The sequence below is a fragment of the Meleagris gallopavo genome, chromosome 1 (genome assembly GCF_000146605.3).
Source record: "Meleagris gallopavo isolate NT-WF06-2002-E0010 breed Aviagen turkey brand Nicholas breeding stock chromosome 1, Turkey_5.1, whole genome shotgun sequence".
NCBI lineage: Eukaryota > Metazoa > Chordata > Aves > Galliformes > Phasianidae > Meleagris > Meleagris gallopavo.
Genome location: NC_015011.2, coordinates 129,838,513 through 129,844,733, shown reverse-complemented (window position 1 = coordinate 129,844,733; position 6,221 = coordinate 129,838,513).

Below are 6,221 nucleotides of genomic sequence, written 5' to 3'. Positions count from 1 at the left end.
CAGGCGATTGGGGAAGCGACCCTCGTGGTAACGCCGCGAAGAGCCGGTTGTAGCCTCCTCCGCTCCGTCCCTTAAATCGCCGCTGAGGGCAGGGTTTGCTTGGGGCCGTGGTTCTGTTAGCCCGCACCTCGCGGCAGCCGGGGCAGCTGGGCTGTGCCGAGCGCCTCAGGGCGCCGCGCTGCCTCGGTGTGCATAGCCGCGGCTCTGTGAGGAGAAGCGGCTCGGCCGGCTCTACTCTGCTCGTCGTCCTCTCCCGTGTGAGGGCTGGGAGGAAGGTAAACAAGCTTCTAGCTTGGGGACGAGGTGAGAAAACTGATGCCTAGAGGAAAACGTTGAGTTGGTTTGTCAGAGCGCGCTTATCTCTAGCCTACGGAAAGGAGCCGTGCTGTCTGCAGATGTCAGAGCTGGGATGGATGCTGCAGCCGCGGCTCGACCTGTGCCCGGAGTGCAGTGCTGGCTTAACAGATGTGATAAGATCAAATGCTTGAGCAAAAGGAAAAAAATCCTCCAAGCACTCCTATAAAAATCTGTTAGCATTTGTAGGCTTCAGAGGAACTGGAGGGTCTTGAAGAAAATAGAAAGGTGAAGCAAATCATGCCAAAAGTATCAGCGACTTGTGTTCCTGATGTGATGAATTGGTTAGTGGCCAGGCTGTCCTTGTGGTGAGGAGAGGGAGGATCAGGGATTTGGTTGAAGTAGAACTATAAGGTGTTTCTGCAGAAAACAGTGTTACTTGAATGTGGCAAGCTGAAAATTGCCTCACAGCATACTGGGGGAAAGGTAGCTCTTGCTGGCACAGCTAGGATTGTAATCACTGTTCCTTCTTGCCTGCTGCGTGATTGAGTAGGCCATAGAATCGTTAAGGTTGGAAAAGACTTCTCAGATCACCCAGGCCAACCAGCAGCCCACCCCCACCATGCCTACTGACCACATCCCTCAGTGCCACATCCACTTGTTTATTGAACACCTCCAGGGACAGTGACTGCACCTCCTCCCTGGGCAGCCTGTGCCACTGCATCACTGCTTCTGACAGTAAATTTTTCCTAATGTCCAACCTCTCATGGTGCAACTTGAGGCCATTCCCTCTTGTCCTATTGCTGCCACCTGAGAGAAGAGGCTGACCCCCACCTCCCTTCACATCACTGTAGAGTGTGATAAGGTCTCTCCTGAGCCTTCTCTTCTCCAGTCTGAACAATACCAGTTCCTTCAGTTGCTCCCTTTGAGACTTGTGCTCCAAATCATTCTTTACCTGCTGTGAAAGAGAAGGTGGGCTGCAAGTTAAGATGGGCTTCTGATTTAGGTCCTGTGTGGCAGTAAAGGTTCTTTCTTTTGCAATTATTTTGTTCTTTGCTCATTTTTCTTTTATTCTTGCTGTCACTTTGGTTGATAAGTACAATTTTTTTGTCCTGTGAGAATTTCTTGCATTCCACTTAATGCACCATCATAGTCTCTTATGAATATTTGTTTTTTTTCTGTGAAATTTTTCTTATCTTGCTTATTTCTTTTCTTTTTTCTTTGTGCAGTGGAAGACCTTGTGTTGACTTGCTAGTGTAGTTGCATCTGTCAGCAATATGAAAACAAATGCTCCCTGACTGCTGCCATTCTGTTAACATTTCTCTTTGTAATCTGTTGGAATTTTGCTGATAAAAGCTCTGTCTGTGTGAAGAATAGGCTTTAGTGTAGTTATATACAGTTATACGTTTGTACTTATTTATTGTGATTTCACAAATGCAGCCTGGACCTCAAGATCGTTTGGATGGCATGGAGATGTGCTGTATTACAATATAAGCACTATCTCCAAGTAACAGATTTTTGCTTCACAGTGGGAACTTTTAATCATGTAAATGTTTGAAATAGCTACTGAAATTTTCGGTGCGTTCTTCTGGGAATATAGGGAAGAATTACTGTTGGTGTTTCAGGCTTTGTGTTGCTTTAAGAAAAATGGGACAAGGGTGAACATGGAATATAGAAATATTTTATTGCAGATGTGAGTTTTCCATTCTCCTGAACAGATTTGTGAGGTGACATGAGGAAAATCCTACTTGTGAGCAGGGTGCGTAGAACACTATGAGAGATCTGTAGTGCTGTATGTAAGGAGTGGAGTTGCACATATATGAAGAACATCCACTTAGTGGATTTGCAGCTGTGGCACTGGAAAAGATGCAAGACAGTAGTTGTTCTAGACAGTAAATGTGTGTGCAAGCCTGAATAATATTCAGGTGATAAGTGGGGGACTGTTCCGATCTCTAAGGTTCATTTTTTCCATTCTTCTAAAAATCCTTGCCTTTAACGCTTCTTCTGCGCATGGTGGTGGCAGTTGCGTGTTTTTAGGCTTACTCCAGCTTGTGTAAAAAGATTGTTGGTGAGGCCAAGAAGCGATTTGTGCTAGCTGGTATCAAAGCATTTGACTAAAGACAAAAATTCCAAATAATCTGCAGATTACTTGTTTGTTTTATGGGTGCCCTGTGTGCGTCACAAGAATGCAGTGAGCAGGGATTTCAGTTAGTAGTTTTGGAGCATCGCAGCCAGGAGTTTGAGCATGTAGCCTTGCGGTCCTGTTCCTTTCTGCAAAAGAAGGTTCTTCAGACACAACTTTTTACTGACGTCTCCTGTGTTTCAGGCCTTACTCTCTAAGTTCTTGAGAATGTTGCATGTCTTGTCTCCCTGAGGGAAGTAATAGTGAAACCACTTCATGTGTGGCTGTGGAGCAATTTTTTCCAGTAGAAAGCATTCGTTTTGCTTGGATAACTCAAGGAGTTGTCTGTCCTTCAGTTACTGTATCCGTATGGTCTAAACTCCATCTTCAGGTTCACAGAAATAGAGTTTGCAGGCATTTTGAACTCTGTTTATTTTTGGGGGTGGAGAGTGGGAGTGGGGGGTGAAAACTTAATGTAATGCAAAGGTTTAAAATTCCTTTCTGAAAGGAAAATAAATACTGTGTATAAATACTATCTGGGAGAGGCTGGGGAGGCGTCTGGAGTGTCAAGGTGTAGAGAATTGTAGGGAGTAGACCAATGAGCTGGGGTGTGCTCTGGCTTGGAAATGGGGAAGTGGAGAGACCGATACTTTGTGCTGGGCATCCAGCCATTTGTGAATACTCTCGCAAGCTGTGATTTTAGGATCCTGATCAGAATGTAAATAGGAGTAAAATATGAAGTATTGCTCTGCTTGACAGCTGTACTATTGTGTGGAGGAATGGGGACCGGCTGCAGTAGTTCAAGATGAGTCTGGAATGGAGCTTCAGTGCTTGGCTTGTGGATTTGAGGGAAGCTTGGGTCATAGCTGAAAACATACACTTAAGACAGTTTTCTTTATGTAACTTATTTTTAATCAGGCTTTGCCAAAATACACCTAGCTAATTCTTTTCTTCATTGACGTGTTTTTTTACGCAGCTATATTGAACTAAATAGGTGTGAATGATTTTGTACTGACAATTCTAAAAGCTCTTGCCAGCTCCCAACGGGCAGAGTTAGGATTATTTTGGCACGTACTTCAGCCCTTTGCCACTTTTCTTTCAGAGACCTGAGCGATACTTGAATTATGTACCACTTGAGAATCCTCTGTGTTACCACTGCTCACTACTGAAAGCTTCAGTGCTGTTTTACTGAGAGGACAGAACTGAAATCGGAGGCTTACTTAACCTGGAGAACAGCTATTGTGTTGGGCTGCTAAGTTGTTTAAAAGAAACAAAAGTAATTTCAAAATGCTTGTGTTATTGTGTGTAAAAATACATACATGTTGGAAGCCCATGTGGAAATTGGGACTTGAGGCTGTATTAGTTGCTTGGCTACTTGACTCTTCTGAATGTATACCTGCTTCTTGAGGCATGTGATAACACACAAACTTAGGATCTGGAGAGATGAGGTGGGGCTGGGTGATTGGGGAAAAGCTTGTCATCTGATTGCTGCTGTAAATGGCACTGGTAAAGATCAGAGACTTTGTTTTGCTGTCAGGAGCAAAACATATTCAGTGTTAATTGTGTCAGTGTAAGAGATATTTAAATTGGCTCTAAGGGCTGAGTTCCCTCAAACCTTGAGAGCCTTCTAACATTTCTCATGAGGACAGAAACTGAGTGTGACTGTGGTTGGTTTCTGGATGATAGAAGATGATCTTTACGTTGTGTGTGTTCATGAATGGGAATAAGTGTGGTTGTGTAGGCTGTGTGGAATCAAGGGGCTTTTGTCTGTATAGCTTTCTCTTTGTGAGGAGAGTGCTGGCTGCCATCTGCAAGAGGAGGCTGTAACAATATATGCAGTAAAACTGACCTTGGCTCAGTAGCAGGGGACATAACTTCATCTCCACAGAGTTTCAAACATGTACATTGTAATTCTGTAGGCACTGGAATGGGCTTCCCAGGGAGGTGGTGGAGTCACTGACCCTGGAGGTGTTCAAGGAACGTTTGGGTTTTGTGTTGAGGGACATGGTTTAAAGAGAACTATTGGTGATAGGCGGATGGTTGGACTGGATGATCTTGTAGGTCTTTTCCAACCTTGGTGCTTCTCTGATTCTGTCCTTATTTCCAGGTATCCTAAGGATTTCCCAGCACTCAGTTGAGATGATAAGGGTTAGAAAAGCACACACCAGATTTCAAATCTACCTGACGCTGAAGCATGAAGCAAATCTTAGAAATAAAAAAAAATAATAATTAAAAAAAAATCCAGGTTTATTGTAATGGGGTAAAAATGTGGTTGGTTTTTGCAGAAGTAGAAACAAGTAGAGAACAGCAAAGCCAGCAAAATGTGCTCTCAACAAGCGTATGTGACTTTGAGGTTTTTAAAAGTGTGATTTTTTTTTTTTCAGGTCTGAGTTGTGTTGCAGTTGAAGCTGATGGAATGACTCAACACCATTTGTCTTTGAATTATGCGTTTCAGAACAGAAGTCTAAAATTAGAGTGAGGAATGAGTTAAAGTCCTCAGTCTTGCAGGCTGCTCAGGGCAACTGCCTTTCTGAGGTTGCATTTGTAATAGTGGATCTCAGTTTGTTTTTTTTTTTCTTCCCTTCCTTACGTCTCATGACCTTCAAGGCCATCATATTTGTGTGCATCTTAGCAGGTTCCTGACCAAGTCTTTAAAGCTGCTAAAATGCTTTAAATGGACATTTAATAAAATTTAGCAGTAGTTACATTAGTTTTAAAACTTGGAAGCTGTCGCAGTATCTAGCAGTTGTGCAGAAATACCCTGCTTTCAATTCAAGTAAATAACTGATTGCTACTTGGACATGCCAGTGACACTACAGATGTAGGCATTGCTATGTGTTGTGGGGTTTTAAAGTGTGTGTGTGTGTGTGTGTGTGTGAGAGAGAGAGAGAAATTGTGCAGAGATCTATCTAGCAGGTGTAAACTGAGTGTAGATTTTGAGCTTAAAGAGGAAGTCTGCGTTGCTTGAAAAATCCAGACTGCTTCCAGCCTTCTATTCTTCAAGTAAGAGTGAAAATACATGAATGCTGGTGCCACCCATCCTGGTATTTGTGAACTCTCGCAATTAATTAACGGTCTACCTAAATCAGGAGATGGAGTCTTGTGGAGAATGGTTCTTGGTTATGTGGGATACATTTTTAACTTAATATGTTCTTTTCTTGGTAACTTACTGATGCAGTGCAAGGTCAGAAAGCGAGAAGAATATCGCACGTCCTTCTCTACAGGATTCATTAGTTTGTCTAGTAATGTTTTTGTGCTAGTTTAGGGAGGAAAATAATAATTGTTGCACAATTCTGAGTGTGCTTGGATCTGTGGTATTGTGTGAATAGTCACACTGTTGGTGAGTAGAGCTAGTTGCTCATGGATTTGCCCTATTTGTCTTAAACTTCACTGCTCTGCATCTCCTGAATACAGCCAGTAGGCAAGACAGCACACGCTGGGTGCTAGGTGAATGCTGGCTGGGCAGATGGTTGCTGGTGAGCAAATGCTGGATGGCTAAGCAGGGACATAAGCTGGGCCTTGCTCCAGCAGCACCTTTTTCTCAGACCTTTGAGAAACCCAGCCCTATTTGGAAATGCTGCTCTTTTGCCAGGTCTGGAAGCAGCTGATGGGTGTAATAGTTCTTATGGTAGTTGAACAGTGGGGTGATTGCATAAGGTGGAGCTGGAAAAGCTTACCTGGCATTCAGACAGGAGGGTTATTCAGCTTGTGCTTGGAACCTGCAACTTTTCGTCCTCAGCTGCCCATCACACTTTCTGGTGGGAGGGGGGAAGGGGGGGGAAGGCTGCTACGTGCAGAAGTGCAC